We start from the raw sequence: 20,759 nt of genomic DNA, 5'->3' as shown, positions 1-20,759 counted from the left end.
GAAGCGGGTCGATAGTTCACAGACTTTAATGCAAACACTGTTTGAGGGAAAAAGAAAACAATAAATGCTAGGCCAAACAGAGCTGTTAACTAAAACTCTCAAATGGAAAACAAAGCCTACATGGCGGCTGAAAAGAACAGCTAAATATAAAACGAATAGCGCTAGTCTTCAGGGTCAGTTGACTCGACAGTCCAATTTCTCAGTCAAGGCCAAATGCAAACAGGCAGCGACGCGATGCTGTGCCGTGTCCAAGTCATGACAACCACAACGATGGAATGAATGGAGTTAAATATTATCACAATGAAATAATAATTAACTGACACATGCATATTCATGAGTGTAATTGCCATATCTGCTGCACTGCCAAATCCATGATTGTGACACATCAAATGAGAAAAAAATAGTAAAATATACTCATTCTTTTAGTATCCAAATTATGAGTCAACGTTATAAAATAATAAGCTTCTGTTGTGGGGGAAATAGGCACTGCATTTTTTCCAACAAATACATGTAATATTGGATCATTTTTCTCAATAAATAAATGAGCAAGTATAATGTTTTTTGTGTTATTTATTTAAGTGGGGTCTCTTTATCTAGTTTTAAGACTTGCATGAAGATCTGATCACATTTTAGGTCATATTTATGCAGAAATAGAGAAAGTTTTACAGGGCTCACAAACTATCTAGCATCGCTGTTTGTGCAAATATGGTAGCAGCTCTGTGCAGTATAACTCCCTCCATTTTTGGATGTGGAGAATTGTCATGGATGCTGAGATATAGCACACTGCTGATTTGCTGCAGCAGATGCTAGCTAACAATTTATTCTGTCCTTCTGTAATCCATATAGAAAGCACAGAGAACTCTGAAATGCAGCATGATTAGCAGTGTGAATTAATCAGGATGTATGGTACAAAGAACAAAAGCTCTGTTCATTCCTCCTTCAAAGTTGAGCTAGTTTTATATAGGTCCACCTTAGTGATGTTGCCCCTGGCTTTGTGCAGTTCAAGTTCTGCCAGTTTTCCACTTGATCACATCTGACTTGAACTGGATTTGGCATCAGAGCTAAAGGGATCTATTGTCCTGTTGTGCAACTCACACGGACTGCCCAGTTTGTTGCTAGAGGATTATAAAGTTACCAATTACAAAATCTGAATACTGTACTGTTTCTGTGTTGATGTTAACAGTTGATAATAGTTATAAATTCCAGGTGTCCTGGACATAGAACAAATAGTCATTGTCCTTGCTACAATCCACAAGGTCTTCCCTTTCAAACATACTTTGCAAGGTAGTTAAGATAATACTCTCTGTAGCAACAAAATGACTGCAAAGTCATTGTGAAAGGGAAGAACTTGTGGATCTTAACAATGACCATGATCATTTCCCAAAAGTTGTTGCTAAAGAGAACATTATTTTGAGCAGCTTGCAAAGTACTTTGTGATTTTGAAAGGGAAGACTGTCGCATTGGTGCCAGGTGGTGCACTTCACATTGTTGCTATGCTTCCTGGATGAAAAATTTCCAAACAAAATTCTCACAGATATTAAAGAGCAAACATGAGGAAATCTGCAGATGCTGGAAATTCAAACAACAACACACACAAAATGCTGGTGGAACACAGCAGGCCAGGCAGCATCTATAGGGAGAAGCGCTGTTGAAATTTCGGGCCGAGACCCTTCATCAGGACGTCCTGACGAAGGATCTCGGCCCGAAACGTTGACAGCACTTCTCCCTATAGATGCTGCCTGGCCTGCTGTGTTCCACCAGCATTTTGTGTGTGTTGTTTCTCTCAGATATTCCTGTTTTCTAAGCCTTTCCCATCTATAGTTAAAGGCTGGCTATAAATAGTTCCCATAAACATAATCAGAAACATATGTCATTCTGCAATTACTGTAAGCAACTGAAGTTTTGTGTAAATACATACGAGATGTGATTGATAAGTTTGTGGCCTAAGATAGAAGGAGTCAATTTTAGAAAACCTAGCACATTTATTTTTCAACATAGTCCCCTCCTACATTTACACACTTAGTCCAGCGATCATGGAGCATACGGATCTTGGACCTCCAGGAAGTGTCCACAGCAGGGGTGATTGATAAGTTTGTGGCCTAACATAGAAGGAGATGAGTTATTAACTTCAAACTTTCTGCATAATCACTCAAAGAGTTGAACTGCATGTGTATGTAAAGAGAACTGTATAACTCATCTCCTTCTACCTTAGGCCACAAATTTATCAATCACCCCTGTTGTGGACTCTTCCTGGAGGTCCAAGATCAGTGTGCTCCTCAACCACTGGACTAAGTGTGTAAATGTAAGAGGGGACCAGGTTGAAAAATAAATGTGCTAGGTTTTCTAAATTTGACTCCTTCTACCTTAGGCCACAAACTTATCAATCACCATTCGTAGCCTCATTAAGAAATACGAGTTGAGCCCTTGCATACCCCTCCCTGCCCATCCACCCTCAGTGCTGATTGAGCCTAGGCTGTTGCAAGAATCTTCTGTATGTTCACCTGATTAATAAAGCGGTTCTCTAACTCCTCCTAAATGGAGCCAGTCTTCCAGGATTCTTCTGGACTCTCCAGGAATAGAAATGCTTTTTCCAGAACAACACTGTACACAGCCTGGCGAAAGCTCCCGGGAATATTAATTACAGTTGTGAATTGCTATTTTGATCAGTTCTGTTAATTAGAGGTCAAATTATTGGAGTAAGGAAGCTATCCAATGAAATTTCCAGGAATCCGTCCAAGCAGAACTGGCCGTTCATTGGGCAGGGCCAAGATCTCATGTTGTCAAGATTGTTTAATGGCAGATTGCAGCATTACGGTGCAGTGGACTACAGTTATGTAACTGCTGTCACTGAGATTATGTAATTTTCTTTACTTCAGGTCAGGAGCCTGCACGAGGACTGAGCATGCAGAAGGAAGGTAGCTGATTTCAAGAAGGAACACTGAGGGGTGAGACAGAGAAGGTAATAAGTGGAAACAGATAAGGGAGAGATGATGGACAGGTAGAACCAGGTGGGAGAGGGGCAAGGAAGGATAGGGAACTGATAAGTGGAGCCATATGAGGAAAGAATGACTGGTAGGAGAGCGTGATGAATCTAGCTAATGGAGGAGGGGTACAAATGCAATGGATGAACAAAGGGAAGAGAGATCCTGAATGGGCTGCTGGAAGTAGACAGCAAAAGCAGGAGGAAACCGGAACTGGAAAATTCCTCTTCCTATCATTGGGCTACCCAAGCAGGTACAGTTCTTTTAGTTTGAGTTTGCCCTTGTCATGGAAGTAGAGGGCTACTTCTCCCAGCTACCCCCCCCCCCCCACCCCACTTCCTCAACTCATTATGACTTGTATCTCAATGCTCCTCTCTCCTTCTCCTCTCCACTCAGATTCATCTTCCCGTCAACCCTCTCATCTAGTTGCGCCTATCACCTTCCAGCCTCTACCTCTCCCCTCCCTCTCAGCTCAGTCCTTCTTCCCTCTGCACCCTCAGTCCTGATGCAGGTCTTGACCTCAAATTTCGACTATCCTTTTGTGTGCCCAGATACTGCTTGACCTGTTCAGTTCTTTCAGCAATTTATTTCATGCTCTGGAATCCAGCATCTACATCTCTTGTGGCATCTACAACAACATGAATATCAGATTAGTCTCTATCCCATCAGTACTTACGATGCGAAACTGGATCTGAAATTTTTTTCTACAGGATATTATGGAAGTACAGTCCCAGTTGCTTTATCTTAATTCTCTCTAAATTATTGCTGTCCACCAGCAGTGCAATTTCAAGTTCAAGTTCATTGTCATTCAACTGTACACATGTATACTGCCAAACAAAACGATATTTCTCTGGACCAAGGTGCACAACACAGTACATATAAATCACATGCAACACATTAAGTAATATCACCACCAACAAATTAACAAATAAGATTAATTTATGACACAAGTTAAAGATTAAACAGTATGAAACTGCTGGTGCTTCATACATGATGAGGCCTGAGTGGTGGCAAAGAGTTCAGAAGTCTCACAGCTTGGCGAAAGAAGCTGTTTCCCTATTCCAACACAAACAAGAGAATCTGCAGATGCTGGAAATCCAAGCAACACACACAAAATGCAAAAGGAACTCACCAGGCCAGGCTGCATCTATGGAAAAGAGTACAGTCGACGTTTCTGTAGACTTCCCTGGTCCTAGGCAATGGTATTTCCATATCGGGCCACGATGCCACCAGTCAGGATCCTTTCCACTGTGCATCTACAGAAGCTCATCAAAGTTTTAGATGATGTGCCAAATCTATGCAAACTTTGAAGAATGTAGGGGTTCTGTCATGCTTTATTTGTGATGGCAGTTGCTTGCTGTCCCCTGGACAAATTCTCTGATATGATACCGCCAAGGAGTTTATTTATTTATGTATTGAGATGCAGCACAGAATTGAGCCATGCCAACAGCAAACCCAATTTAATCCGAGTCTAATCACAGGACAATTTACAATGACCAATTAACCTAACAACAGGTACATCTTTAGACTGTGGGAGGAAACCGAGCACCTGGAGGAAACCCATGCGGTCATGGGGAGAACGTACAAACTCCTTACAGGCAGTGGCGGGAATTGAACCCGGGTCACTGGTAGCATTGTGCTAACCACTACACTACCATGGGTCCAAGAATAACCACCAAGGGTTTGATGTGAACAGAAACTTCTAATGTTTCCCTAAGGTTATCCAGACCTCTCCATTGCACTTTCTGTGTCTTTTTCTTTTGCACTGAGCCTACACTCCGCTGCCGTTATCCAAATGCCGAGCACTGCAGATAAATAAATGCCAAAACTGCTGTAAACTCACTCAGCAGGGCAGGTAGCACCTGTGAAGAAGGAAAGAGAGTCAGGTCAATGATCTGTCATCTGGACAGCAGCACAGACCCATAAGCTTTAGAAACCATGAGAATCGTTGACTCAAAGCATTTCCAGCATGCTCTATTTTAATTTTATGGCGGGCATTATTTCAGCTTGCTGTCCTTGATCTAAGATTTCATGCTAAAGTTATGCGCCCTTTTATTTTACTGTTGAAGTATTTTACTGTTCCTAACCACTATGTTGGTGTTAGATTTCTCCAATGGGAACAACTTTTCCCACCTGTCTCACTTTACACATCAAACTTGCCCTTAGAAGCAGGGCTTTACAATGAAACTCCCATCTTTGCTACACTGTATGATGATACATCACAATCATAGTGACAATTCCTTCATGTATTTTGAACCTTTCTTTAGGCATGTGGCTATTTGACACAGAAGCTCAAGTGTTAGATCTATAGTGTTCAATGATTTTTACTCATTTTTTCAATGTTAAATCACATGTGAATTTGTTCCAATGTGCTCAGTTTGGGAATGTGAATCAAATTGCAAATTCTTTAACATCACTACGATATCCTGAATGACTTAGCCTGGCTATTAGTTTTTGCTAAAGCAAAGCACACAAAATGCTGGAGGGACTCAGAAAGTCAGGCAGCATCCATGGAAAGGGTTAAAGAGTCAAACTTTCAGGCTGAGGCACTTCATCAGGACTGGAAAGGGAAAGAGGAAGAAGCTAGAGTAAGAGAGAGCTTCCCCTTTTCCTTTCCCGCCCTGATGAAAGGTCATGGCCTAAGGCGTTGACTCTTCATTTCCTGCCATGAGTGCTTCATGACCTGCTGAATTCCTCCAGCATTTTGTGTGTTTATCTGGATTTCTAGCAGAAGCTCTTGTGTTTATTATTATTGGTTGTTACTTTCTATCATCTCCAAGAGGGCTAGATTAAATTGATTCTGTGATTTCTCCAATATCTCACTAAGCGAAACATTGTTCATTCTATGTGAGGCCGCAGATGCTGAAGTGACATACAGTATATATCTGAACCTCTCTCGGCGGGATCTCTTTCCTACATGGCTTCATTTTGCACTATTTTGCCCACCCCATTTGTTTTTTAAACTTTTCCCTCAAATCTAATTAGAACAGAAGGCTCCCATACACACCAAGACACCCAATGGAGCCAGGCTGGCTGTGAGCTGCCTGTTTACACTCTTTTTACTTAACAAATTGAAAGGCTCAAATAGTATTTGATTCTCTTGCATTTAATTCTGAACTCAAGTCTTTGAGTTTTTGGGGTTGGTTCTACTGACCAAGATGGAGTTCGTCAGCCTGGGAAGGCAGTCCATCCAAGAGAGGGAAAACTCTGATTTCAAACCTCCGCTGCCTTGCGGCCATACCCACTCATGGGAAAGGCTTCGGGAGTAAACCCTGAGGACAAATCTGGAGCTGGAGTCCCTAAGGCAGTCCGACGTTGCCTTCAACCTCGCTCTGGCAACTCCTGCCACAACACCGGTGTCAAACTGTATCGGCCCTTGCCCTTCCCTTGGACAACATCGGTGTCGTGGAACTGCCAGTCTTCCATACAACCTTTCCCAGGCCTGTGCCCTGGAAACCATTCCAGGCACAGATCCATGGTCTCACGAGACTAACGGATGCCACCACCACTATATTGACACTGTTGTATGCCTCTTGGTGCTTTCAGCAACTGCATGACTTTGGTTAAAACCAATTATTGTGTGATCCCATCAGCATTACCAGTGTGCTGTATGTATCTTTCTGTTGAATTCCTTCACATTGTTATGGTTCACTTTAAGGGGCTTGTCTGACGTGATAATTACGTTTGTAATTACATCAATTTGTTTTCGCTGCGCTTTATGTTCTGGTTTTGGAGTACAATAAATGAGTTGTTATGGTTTTTCTTAAACCTAAAATGCTTCACGTTGTTTGATTTGCAAAAACCTACCTTGGTGACCCCAAAGCTCTAGGATGATTCCAGAGCTATTGAACATGTCGGCCAATGCGGTCACTTTGAAACTGCCGGAGTTTTGGGAGCAAAATGCCGTTGCTTGGTTTGTACAAGCCTCGTCTCAAGAAATCTCCACCAACAACACCAAACACTACCATGTAATAATGTCACTCAGCAACTCCACAGCTGCGTGAGTGGTGAGTCTATTTGAGCACGATTAGTGTCCTCTTTGAGTTTCTGTGCATGCTGTTTGCGCTGGAAAATGCAGCACAGTCTTTCCAAAGGGTGAATTAAAAGACTTTCTGTTTTACCTGGATGACATACTTGTCACCAATGCATCCAAATTCGAAGACATATCTCATCTCCACACACTTTTCAAGCACCTAAGCCAACACGGGTTAATTATTAGCCCTGCTAAATGCCCGTTTGGGTTGTCAACCATTGACTTTCAAACCCATTGCATCTCCACAGAAGGTGCGAAACCCCTTCCATCAGAAGTAGCCGCTATTATGGATTTCCCACCACTCTGCACTACTAAAAATCTACTGGAGCTTTTAGGTATGGTGAATTTCTGTCACACTTTGTTCTGCAAGCTGCTGAAATTATACACCCCCTGTATAGTGCGCTTAAAGGCAGTGCCCCTGACACGTGCTTGACTGGTCAGCGGACATGACCAGGGCTTTTGATGACCCCAAACGAACTCTTTCTAACATGACCCTGCTGGTGCGCCTCCTCCCCAAAGCACCTGTAGCCATTACTACTGACACTTCAGACAATTCTGTGGGTGCTGTGCACGAACAGCTGCTCACCTTCCCCAGACATCAGCTCCGTCCCCCCGAAGAGAAGCCCAACACGACTGACCGCGAGCTTCTCGGGTCTCTATCTGGCTGTCCACCACTTTCGCTTTCTTCTAGAGGGTTGCCATTTCACAGGGTTTGTTGACCGCAAACCCCTTGTGCATGCAATGGCCAAAATATTAAACCCTTATCTCAAGATGGTTTTGTATACCTAGGAATACACGTTACTCGCTCTTTTACATCTCTGTTTGAAGCTAACTACAGGCCTCAGGTTAGCCAAATGAAGGCTGATTTTGAGAGATGGCACAGTTTCCCCCTTACTATAGCTGGGACAATTCAATCACTGAAAATGACTATACCTCCCAGATTTCTTTACTTGTTCTAGTGCTTGCCAGTTTTCTTATCTAAGTTATTTTTCAAATCAGTCGACCAAACTATAACCTCCTTTATTTGGGAAAATAAGTTCCCAGGAGTTAATAAGCACACTCTCCAAAGTGGTCATGACGTAGGTGGAATGGGCCTTGCTAGCTTTATTCATTATTACTGGACATCGAACATTCAAAAGGTATTATTTTGGCTCCACTGGCCAGATTGAGGGGAGGTTTGTTTAGGGGTAAGATATAAAACCAAAATGGAGGAAAATGTAATCCATTATGAATTCTGTGTTGTGTCATTCTTTCAATAAAAATATATTTTTAAAAAATTAGACCCTTGGTCTGCACGGCAGCAACATTACCTGGCCTACATATCAGAGTTTATAACTGATATACAACGTATCAAGGGAAAAATAATGCCATAGGTGATTGCCTCTCATGGCCAACCATTGAGGCCATACTCATGACGAGTGACTATGTCACTATGTGGGCATGGCGACCAACCAAGCTACTGACCCAGAGGTCCAGGCTTAACGAACTGCAGTCATGGGCCCACAGTTGACTGACATTAAGTCCTGAGCGATGTCTCAATCAGTTGTCCTTGCCCCATCGTGCCTGCAAACTGGAGGCAGACTGTTCTTAACTCCATCGATGGCCTCCCACACCTGGACTGGAAGGCCTCACAGAAACTGGATGCACTAAAATTTCAGCTTTAGAAAGGATGTGTGCAACTGGGTTGCAGCCTGTGCGAAGTGCCCAGCAGGTAAAAATTAATTGTTATGTTCAGGCACCTTCTGAAGTCCCTGAACGACAGTTTGACCAAGCCAGTGTGGACCTTGTTGGTCCTTGTCCCCGCTCCCACAGTTTCACGTGCCTTCCTACCATGATGGACCACACCACCAGGTGGCCAGAGGTTGTCCCTCTAACATCGATGACAGCCGTAGACGTGATTCGGGCATTCATCAGCCTCTGGGTTGCTCAGTTTGGAACCCCATCTGATATTTCCTCTGACCGTGGTCCCCAATTCCTGTCAGACCTCTGGGCTGTGATAGCCCAGAACCTCGGCATTGGGCTGCATCATACCACGGCATATCACCCGCAGTCCAACGGCCGCTGCAAGCGATTTCACTGCTTTAAAGGCTGCTCTGATGGCTCCCCTGACAGATGAGTTTTGGCATGATTGTCTCCCATGGATCCTGCAGGGCTCAGAAGAGCTCCAAAAGAGCACCTGCAGTCATCTGTAGCTAAGTTGGTAATATGAACACCCCCATGTTATTCCTATCTTTCTTGCATTATTTGATTTTGTAATTTATAGCTATTTTTTGTCTCTGCACTGTACTGACGAGACAAAGCAACAAATTTCCATAAGACCATAAGACATAGGAGCAGAATAAGGCCATCTGGCCCACCGAGTCTGTTCTGCCATTCGATCATGGCTGTTCCTTTCTTCTATCAACCCCAGTTCCGGGACTTCTCCCCGAAACCTTTGATGCCATCTCCAATCAAGAACCTATCAATCTCTGCCTTAAATACACCCAGTGACCTGGCCTCCACAGCTGCATGTGGCAACAAATTCCACAAATTCACCATTTTTGGCTAAAGAAATTGCTCCTCATCTCTGTTTTGAAAAGGCACTCCTTTATCCTGAGGCTGTGCCCTCTTGTCCTAGACTCTCCCACCATGGGAAAGATCCTTTCCACATCTACTCTGTCTAGGACTTTCAACATTCAAAAGGTTTCAATGAAATCCCCCCTCATCCTTCTGTACTCCAGCGAGTACTGACCCAGAGCCATTAAACGTTCCTTGTATGATAACTCTTTCATTACTAGAATCATCCTTGTGAACCTCCTCTGGACCCTCTCCAATGCCAGCACATCTTTTCTAAGATGAAGGGCCAAAAACTGTCCACAGTACTCAAGGTGAGGCCTCACCAGTGACTTATAAGAGCCTCAGCTCTTGTATTCTAATTTTGTGCCATCTAAGTCAGAGATAATAAATCTGACCCTGATCCTGACAATAATTCCAGTAAATTAAAAGGAAAAAAAGATAAAGAAGCTGGAAACTTTCAAGAATTTAGGCTGCATTTGTGGGAAGAGAAGCTCCTTCTCACCATTGTCTGTAAGCTGTTTGTACTTTGTTCCCCTGATCGCATAGGTTACCCCCAGCTGCTCTGACGTCCTCCCACAGTCCAAAGAATTATCAGTTGGAAGGTTAGTTGGTCACTTGTAACTTGTTCCATCAAAGATTAAGGCAAGGATTAAGTTGGAGTTTTCTGGGTCACACAGCTAGCAGGGCCAGAAGGGTTTATTCTGCACTTTATAGCTAAATAAATAAATAAAAATAAACGAATTAATACTTCTGGTCAAACACTTCCATCAGAACTGAAAAAGAAAGAAAGACACTAGTTTTAAGAGAGGATGATGGGAGGAAGGGATAAGGCAAAGGAAATATCTGTGGTAGACAGAGATTAAGGATGCTGTGGAGATGAGGTGTAGAGTTCCCTTTGGAATGGGTTAGTACAGTGAATAAGCACAAAAAAATGCCAAAGGAAACTTCTAATAGGTCAGTTTGCATGAAAACAGAGAGAAAAAAATGGCCAGTTCTGTTGCAGATAGTTACCTCGAAATTGGATCATTCAGTATTGAGTATGTTGCGGTTGTCTTGGCAGAAGATGTGGTATTGTTGCTCGCTGGGCCTCATCATAACAATGCAGGAGGACAAATGCTGACAGGTCATCATGCGGGTAGAATGGAGAAGTGAAATAGGAGGCAACAAGAAGCTCAGAGATCCCCATGCTGAGCGTATCAAGGTGCTCTGCTAAATAAATCCTTCTGATGTAAGCAGACAGTTTGAGCACCGTTTTCACCAACCATCCAATCTTTCCATTCCCCATAGACTCATTTTGATCCATCATTCCTGAGGGCTCACTCTGCCAGCACACTACCAACCACAACACGACATCATCTACTTGACCAGCAATCTAGTCAGCCCTGACACCCTTCCCTGATTATCTGCCCGATTAATTCTTCTAATCCCCTCTCAGAACTCTCTAGTCCTCCACAGCACTCGCTACCATCCTTTATCACTACCTGTTCTCTCTTCCCCATGAAAAATAATATATTTCTACCTTTGTAAGCGATCCAGCTACCAGGTTATATGGAGATTGCATCATTATTTCAACAGCAGCCATGAATCAACCCTTTCAATATCAGCAAGGCCAAGACCAAGGAGATGGTGGTGGACTTTAGGAGATCTAGGCCTCATATGGAGCCAGTGATCATTAATGGAGAATGTGTGGAGCAGGTTAAGACCTACAAGTATCTGGGAGTACAGTTGGACGAGAAGCTAGACTGGACTGCCAACACAGATGCCTTGTGCAGGAAGGCACAGAGTCGACTGTACTTCCTTAGAAGGTTGGCGTCATTCAATGTCTGCAGTGAGATGCTGATGATGTTCTATAGGTCAGTTGTTGAGAGCGCCCTCTTCTTTGTGGTGGCGTGTTGGGGAGGAAGCATTAAGAAGAAGGACGCCTCACGTCTTAATAAGCTGATAAGGAAGGCGGGCTCTGTCGTGGGCAAAGTACTGGAGAGTTTAACATCGGTAGCTGAGCGAAGGGCGCTGAGTAGGCTACGGTCAATTATGGAAAACCCTGAACATCCTCTACATAGCACCATCCAGAGACAGAGAAGCAGTTTCAGCGACAGGTTACTGTCGATGCAATGCTCCTCAGACAGGATGAAGAGGTCAATACTCCCCAATGCCATTAGGCTTTACAATTCAACTGCCAGGACTTAAGAACTTTTTTTTTTTTTTTTAAAGCTATTATTAATGCTTTTTGAATTAGTGATTTAGATGCATATCATATTATTACTGAGTTAAGTATTGTATGTAATGAGTTTTTGCTACAACAAGTGTATGGGACATTGGAAAAAATGTTGAATTTCCCCATGGGGATGAATAAAGTATCTATCTATCTATCTATCTATCTATCATTTAGACCGAGAAAGAGGTTGTTAATCCTGAAAGAAATTATGGAGGTCCAGAAAGAAATAAAGCAGCAGCTACGTGATATTAAGTCAGAGCTCGCCAGCGTCAATCAAAAAATAGCGGTGGCAGAGACTCGAATTGAGAAGGTGGAAGATCGCTATCAAAACGTGGAACGGATACTGAGTAAGACAATAAAAATATTACATCACCAAGAAGGTAAACTGCTTGACCTGAAGGGAAGATCACGGCGGAAAAATATCAGAATCTACAACGTTCCTGAAGGAGCGGAGGGCTCGTCTATGACGGAGTTTGTCGGAAAGTCACTGCGGGACGTGCTGGATATTCCCTCGGCTATGAAGCTGGAAGTCGAAAGAGCCCACTGCGTGCTCGACCCGAAACCTACCCAGGATAGAAAGCCACGCTCAACAATAATTAAATTCCTTCAGTACAGCACCAAGGCGGAGATTATACGAAGGGCCAGGGGTATGAAGAGAGTGTTTTTCGACGATAAATTAATATATTTCGACCAAGATTCCCCCCCCCCCCCCGTGGTCCTGCAGAAATGCAAAGAATACTCTGAAGTAAAGCGAGTACTAAAGCAAAAAAAGATTAAATTTCAAACTCTATACCCTGCTAAACTTCGAGTGTTTTATGACAACGGGACGCGGTTGTACCAGACAGTGGAAGAGGCGACTACAGACATGAAGGCCAGAGGGTTGCCCGTCAGCGTGACCAAACCGAGGGAAAGCCTGGCAGAGGAATTATCCCGCTCCGCTTGGGAAATAGTGTGAGAATCGAGAAGGCAGGAGACGGGAGGGGGCCGAGAGAAGTGTATCAGGAAGAGACCGGGAGTTTCCCAAAGACAGTCCTCACCCCCTCCAGAAGAGTCATAAGGTTTGGCTAACTTTAAAAATGTTGAGAAGCTAAACGGAAACAAAAGTATATGGTGATATACCTATCTCGAGAAATACTTATTATAATGTGGATTTTATATTACTTAGTTGTTATTCTTTTTTCACTCACTCACTCCTTTTTCCCCACCAAAATGAGAATATATATATATATATGTAATGTATGTGTCTGTATATATATATGTATATATAGGAGGAGTACACAGGGAAATCTTTTCTGTGTAATGGATTTGTTCACTGACTTCTATGAATACTGCAATGGGGGCCCTCAACTCACAAGTAGGAGGGGTTATCCCCCACAGCTAGACATTTCCTCTAGCTCAACGCAGGGTCATCTACTAGAGACCTCAGCCTTGGAATCACACGTTCGTTGCCATTTTTGTTATTATTTGCGTTGCTTGGTTCTTATTTGTTCGGGGAGTAGATCGATTAAGTTTTATTCTAATTTCAATGATACATTGACAGATAAATACAGATGGCTAAGGACAAGGTAAAATTCATTTCTTTTAATGTCAATTGGCTATTAAATCCAATCAAACGTAAGATAATTTTATCCAATTTGGAACAATTTGATTCATACTGGGAAAAATTGTTTAACTACATAATGCCTCATAGGCCTGATTTTATTCTCACAAATCAATGAATCTTTTGTAAACAAAAGATCACTCCCTACTTGTACATAGTTCTTTCCTTTTGCTTGTTTTTTCTTTCCACTCTTTTCTATAAGTGTATACCTCAGATAAATACTTTGTGATATATATGATTATATGATATATATGTACAATGTCTGAAATATAACTTATGGAAATGTTTGTTTGATGATGAACTTGAATAAAAAAAATAAATTACAAAAAAAAAGAAAGAGGTTAGTAAACTACAGGATCCTCCTTGTCTGATTTTCCTTTAATTACTACAACTAAAGCAAGGCAAACTATTACCAGGCTGAAATAACATGATGTGCAATGAAGCTGAACTTTCAGACCATAAGACCATAACACACAGGAAAGAGTTAGGCCATTCGGCCCAGTGATTCTTCCCCATCAATCCATTATAGCCGATTATTTATCCCACTCAGCACCCTTCTAAAATGTTATTCATTGAGATACAGTGATGAATAGACTCTTCTGGCCCTTTGAGCCATGCCACACAGCAGTCCCCTGATTTAATCCTAGCCTGAATATAGGGCAGTTTACAACGATCAATTAACCTACCAACCAGTAAGTCTTTGGACTGTGGGAGGAAACCAGAGCAGCCTGAGGAAAGCCATGAGATAATAGGGATAATACACAAGCTCTTTACGGGCCGCAGCGGAAATTGAACACGGGTTTCTTTACTGTAAAGTGTTGTACTAACCACTATACACTACCATGCTCATAGAGATAGAGATAGAGATATAGAGAAGAGTCAGAGAGAGAGAGAGATAAAGAGAAGGGGTGGAGGGGTAGGTAGGGAGGGAGAGAGGGAAGGGGTGGAGAGAGGGAGGAGAGAGGGGTGGTGAGAGGGAGGATGAGGTGAGAAGGGCGGTGTAGCAGGGAGGGAGAGAGGTGGAGGGAGAGGGGAGTGAGAGAAAGAGAGGGGTGGGAGATAGAGAGGGGTGGGAGGGTGAGAGAGGGGGAGGGAGGGATAGAGGGGGTGAGGAGGGGAAAATTGATACATAGAGGGAGATAGAGGAGAGATAGAGAGAGGGATAGTGATAAAGATAAATGGAGCAAGTTAGGGAGATAGAGGGCGAGGAGGAGGTAGAGGTTGAGGTAGAGGGAGTGGCAGAGGGTGAGGTAGAAGGGGAGATGGAGGGAGGGGTAGATGGGGAGGTAGAGGGAGTGGTAGAGGGTGAGGTAGAAGGGGAGATGGAGGGGGAGGTAGAGAGAGAGATGTAAAGGGAGAGGTGGAGGCAGACATAGAGGGGAGGTGGAGGGAGAGGTAGAGAGAGAGATGTATAGGGAGAGGTGGAGAGAGGTAGATGTAGTTAAAGAGAGGGAGGGAGAGAGATATTGCTATCAAGTCTCCAGTTGGAGAAACTCAAACTAAAGCATTGCTGCAGACTGTAATATTGAAACAATGAGCTGTTGGTCTCATGAACAGTGGGTTTAATGGACTTTAGATCTTGGTCTCTTTTGGGGTTTTGCTGTTGTTTGCATGTCGGGTGGCGGGGTCTGATGCCTTTGCTGAGGCAGGTGGGTGGGGGGGAGGGTGCCGAGGTTTGGTGCTTTGCTGCTGCTTACGCACGGGAGGGGGAGTGGGACATTGAGGTCCTAACGTTTTCCTGTCATTTATTCTTGTGGTTTTTCTTCTGTTTTGTGGATGTCTGGAGAGAGGAAGAATTTCAGGTTGCATACATTCTCTGATATTAAATTGAACCATTGAAGTGTAGCAAGCAATTAAGAAGGCAAATAGGTGTTGGCTTTCAAGCAAGAAGCTTTGAGTACAGGAGCAAACAAGCCTTAGTATAATTCCACAGAGCACTGGTGAGTTCACATCTGGAATATTATGTGTTTGGGTTTCCTTCCCTTGAGGATGATGTATCTGAGTGAATGCAATGAATGTAAACTGGACTGATTCCTAGATTGGTGAGAATTATTGTACAAGGAGAGACTGGGTAAGCTGGGCCTAGAGCTGGAAAGAATAAGAAAAAAGTCTTACTGAATCGTGCTAAATTCTGACTGAGCGGAACGAGATCGATGTGCTTCCCCTGGCCTGTGGTAAACAATCATACTGTTATTGTGTGGCAGGCCTGACATCAGAGGCTGAATGGTGGAACTAATATGAGAAGTCTCTTCATTTGGAGTGGGGCAAACCCGTGGAATTCTCTACACAGAAAGCTGTGCACGTTATGACTTATGAAGAAAAAAAATTACAAACACAAAAGACATGGAGGAATATGATATTGAAACAAGGGATCTGCCTTTAATAGCAGAACATGTTGAAAGGCCTACTTCAGTTCCTATTATGTAATGTTTCTATGTGTACTGACAAGAATGGTGAGAATGTGAAACATGTACCATAGGGAATGGTTGAGGCAAAAGACATAGATGACCCTGAGTGAAATCTGAGATGTAATTGATGTGGATAAAGAAAATATGTGCATGCAGATACAGTGAGATGAATTAAAGCTCTATGTGGGATATATCAGACTTGCACCTTTGTCAACCAATGAAACAGTGACAATACTCTTTGTTTTTCTGAAAGGTCTCCTGTCATCACTTCTATAGAAATATAAGGCTAGGTCTGATAAATAAAACGTCTGACAAAATAAATCACATGACTATTCTTCCTCAGTCCAGTCTTGTCTTTAAGCAAATATTAGGTAGTTTGAAATAAGCAAAATCAGTTTTAAGGAATTATATTTAGCTGTACTGCCACACCCTCAAGAAAACCATCATTCTGCTTGAAGTATAATCGTAAGTATGGCTAAATTCATTTTTAAGATGAATTAAATTTTTAACTGGATTCATTTGTTAATTTTCCATTAGCTGTTTCTGATTTCTGTTTGGAGAGCGCTTGTTCTCCAAATCTAAGTGATGTTTATCTGTGAACGAGTTGAAAAGCACATGATACGTTGCCCATAGCTCAGGAAATCATGTGCGTTGGCTGGGTGTTTTTGTGAGCAACAGCAGTGATAAATAGTTCAGCAGACAGATTTTAATACTTGGAATTAAAAATATATAGAAGAGCTTCGATTGGACCTTTCTTTCTTTGCAACTGCAGGTAATTTACAGCAAGGTACATTTTGTTCAGTGTTACTCAGTGTTTTGCCATGTTCCCAGATGACCAATGCACAGTTCAGCACAACAACAAATACCATTGATTTAAGAAATAGAAGCAACAGAAGGTCCTGCATCCCCTGGTATCAGTCGCCACACAGTAATCTCATTGGCTAATTGTTTATCTCCCTTGTCCTCCTTAATATTTAGAAATCTATCAAAATTATTTTAACATAGTTCACAAGTTACGGCATGTCACAAAAAGCTCAAAGTCTTGAAAGACTGTTATTAATGACCTCACCATTTGCGTGATGACATCAGATTAGAAGCTGATTAAACTGTCATTGAAACTTAAACAACATTTTTGTGTCGATCAATGAATATTTTTATATTCCACTGAAAAACATAAGGAAAAACATTACAATCAAGAAGAAAGGCAAGAAACAGTGAGACACTGAGAATATAACCTATGACGCGGGCTATAAATCTGTTTTATCGAAGTTCGTGCACAGAACTCTGTAAAGCTGCCAGCCATTGTCAGCATTGACAGAAGTGATACTAAGGTCAATTTGTCATTGTCTGTCAAAGCCAAGCAGTAGTGAAACTAGACACTGTTTGCCAGTAATGGAGCTGCAATGTTGTTGAGAGATCATGTCTGCAGTGTGTGGGATCTTTGGTTTTGGTTTTTGATGCTGGTTGCTTTACTGAGGCAGTGAGAAGTGTAGACAGCCAATAGAATTGGGGCTGGTTCCTGTGAGGTGATGAGCTGTGTTATCGACTCTGTGCAATTTTCCACAGTCACATACAGAGCAGTTGCCACACACCAAGCCATTACATACCTAGACAGGATGCTTTCTGTGGTGAATCATTAGAAATTGTTAAGGGTCGACTGAGTCCGGCCAAATGTAGACAATAGACAATAGGTGCAGAAGTAGACCATTCAGCCCTTCAGCCTGCACCGCCATTTTGAGATCATGGCTGATCACCTACTATCGATACCCAGTTCCTTCCTTGTCCCCATATCCCTTGATTCCCCTATCCAATAAGATACCTATCTAGCTCCTTCTTGAAAGCATCCAGAGAATTGGCCTCCACTATCTTCCGAGGCAGTGCATTCCAGACCCCCACAACTCTCTGGGAGAAGAAGTTTTTCCTTAACTCTGTCCTAAATGACCTACCCCTTATTCTCAACCCATGCCCTCTGGTACTGGACTGTCCCAGCATCTGGAACATAATTCCTGCTTCTATTGTTACGTACCCCGTAACTGGGTCACTTACCAGTCAAGAGAGATTTTTAGAAACTTGCCAGCTTTTCCTTTTTATGATTTCGATCCTTCGAGAGTTCCGTTGGTGTAGCCGGTCCTTTAGCTAAAGCCGTACTTCCGTGGTAAGGCCCCAATCCCAGGCAAAGGGAAAGGACGTACGCGAGCCCCCCACCGGCTAATAACCACCTATTTTTAGGTCTTATTTTTCTTTAGCAAACAAAAACTAAAGAATTGTGACCTTAGCTTACGGGTATACTACAAAAGTTCATGCAAATACTAATCTTTAGGTTGCTTTCAAACTTAACAGGCAGGCTTCCATGGGGTTGTTTTTATTATTCACATGCTTTGTCGAAATCCCGTAAAACCGACTTCTGCTATTTAAAAATGGCGTTTCCATTAACCCTCGCCTCTTTTCCGGTTAATTTCCACGTGGGGAGCTTGTGCACCCTGGCAAAATAGGCTGTCGCCCACTCCTTCCATAGGAGTTATTTTATCAGCAATGTGTTCCAAACTTAGACCATCTTCTGAATTTCCACCCAATTCTTTAATTTTACGCAAGTTGCTAGTTTTCTCTTCAGGACCCTTCAGGCTATTAGTTCTCAATGCAAGCGATCCCTCTTTGTTCAAACAGCATTTCGAATTCTGCTTTTTCACACCACACTCTTGAATAACAATAGCGTGTGGGGCACCTTTACATTCCAACTCAACCTGTAATTGATTCGCAGGCACCGTGGTACCAAGCCATTGTTTCGGTAGCCTGGTTGCTGCTTCTGACATCAATCCAGACTTTAAATTTTCTTCATTCAATTTGGGAACTACACTTTTACCTTTTCCTTCAATAATAATATTCACCTCACCACCTTTTATCTCCTCACTAACTTTTAACACACCTTCGAGCACAAACAACTGGGAACTCTCACTTCCCACTATTACCAAGGTTAACCCCTTCTTCACTGAACCAAGTCCATCTGACCCACAAGAACTGCATTCCTTTTCAACTGAATCAAATACCTCATTTCTGAGCTCCATTACTAGGTTCAGTACCACGTGCATCCACATCTTGGACACACTCAAACAGGACATTTGCCTCTTCCAGGCTTTCAATACCCATACCCGGTCCAAATTCTAAATTCCCCCGATTCTCCCAGCTACTCTCTGGGCAACTCCCTTTCGGAGTAAACTCAACCCCGTGGGCTGAAACAACCTAACAACCTCATCTGCCAACCCAGCAGACTCCTTCAAGGTAATGGCATCCTTTTCATCTAGGACTGCCCTCATTTCATTATCGGGAACACGCTTAGAATTTTCAACTTCTTCAAACAGTTCTGCCAAACCAGACAGATCATCCATGTCCAACTCTGGACCTTTTAACAGCTCTATCTGTTTCTCATCTTTATTTCGTGCCTCTAGAACTTTTCTCCTCGCTAAGGGAAGGTCTACCTCCTCTCCCTTACTCTCTTTCACTTTACTACTCTTAGTTTTACCACCCTCTAAACCCTCGTGGTACAGGGTTGGTAAAAATGTCTCGGCCAAATCGATACTGGCCTGATTTAAACTGCTCTCTGTCTCAGCTGCCTTTCTTGACATGCTGCGAGTGACCGCGCATACGGGATAGATCTTGGAATCTAGGGGCGGGGCCGCAACACTCACAGGCCGGCTCGTCAGCTTCATTGCTGACCAAACCTTACCACCGGCTAAATCGTTACCCAGAAGGACGTCTGCGTCAGTTCTTGGGAATTCTGATCGTACCCCCATTTCAACTGGTCCAGATACCAGCTCACAATCCAGAATGATCCTATGCAAGGGCACCATTTCCATCCCTTTTCCTATTCCTTTCACAGCTACCATTCCCGTCTTGCGACCAAAATCCAGTACCTTACTGCTAATCAATGATAGTTCAGCCCCCGTGTCTCTCCAGATCCGTACTGGAACTGGTGTGTCTCCCTCCCTCACAGACACAGTTCCGTTTGACATACAAGTCTCAGACCCTTCTCGTACTCTGTCTACCCGGGGCTCTCTTGTCGATTTTCTGATTACCACGGCACATCCGATAGGGACGGCTGCTTTCCATTTTCCTGTCTCCTTCCTCGGAGCAAAGCACCTAGATGCAATATGTCCCCCCTTTACACAATTAAAACAGGTCAAGCCCGGAAATCTCTGACCGTCTTGCCTTTCCCCCTCAATCTTACCACTAGCTCCCGGCGGGACCTCTGCCTCAGCCGGCGGACTTTCCCTACTGTTCCCACGGTCTCTCTGGGAACTTTTATTCAAGGAAAACTTTGTCTTGTGGGTTAGGGCATATTCATCTGCGAACCTAGCAAATTCTGAGATGGACTTATTCAGCTTCTCATTCAAATACATCCGGATATCCTCCGAAACACAACCTTTAAATTCCTCAATGAGAATTAACTCCCTGAGACGCCAAAAATCCTCTTCCACTATTTCTGCTGTACACCAACGGTCCAAGAGCATACCCTTCTCATAGGCAAACTCGGTATACGTCTGATTCCACCCTTTCTTTAAATTTCTGAACTTTTGTCTATACACTTCAGGTACCAATTCATAACTCCGGAGAATGGCCGCTTTTACTTTGTCATAACTCTCCGCTTCTTCCTCCTCCATGGACAACGCCGCATATGCTCGTTGTGGCTTCCCTTTTAACACACTTTTTAACAGCGCCACCCATTAATCTCTGGGCCACTTCTGATTCACTGCCACCTTCTCAAAAAGCAAGAAATAACTATCAACGTCCGTCTCCTCGAATGGAGGTACTAACCTCAACTCCCGACTAACATTAAACCGCTCCTCTCGGTCTGACCCTTGATCTCTTCGCTCTTGCCTTAACTTCCTCATCTCCAAGTCATGTTTCCTCTGTTTCTCTGCCTCCTCATACTCTCTCTCCTTCTCTTTTTCAGCTGCTTCCAGCTGTTTTA

This window comes from Hemitrygon akajei, chromosome 29 (genome assembly GCF_048418815.1).
Source record: "Hemitrygon akajei chromosome 29, sHemAka1.3, whole genome shotgun sequence".
Lineage (NCBI taxonomy): Eukaryota > Metazoa > Chordata > Chondrichthyes > Myliobatiformes > Dasyatidae > Hemitrygon > Hemitrygon akajei.
This window is presented reverse-complemented; position numbering follows the sequence as displayed.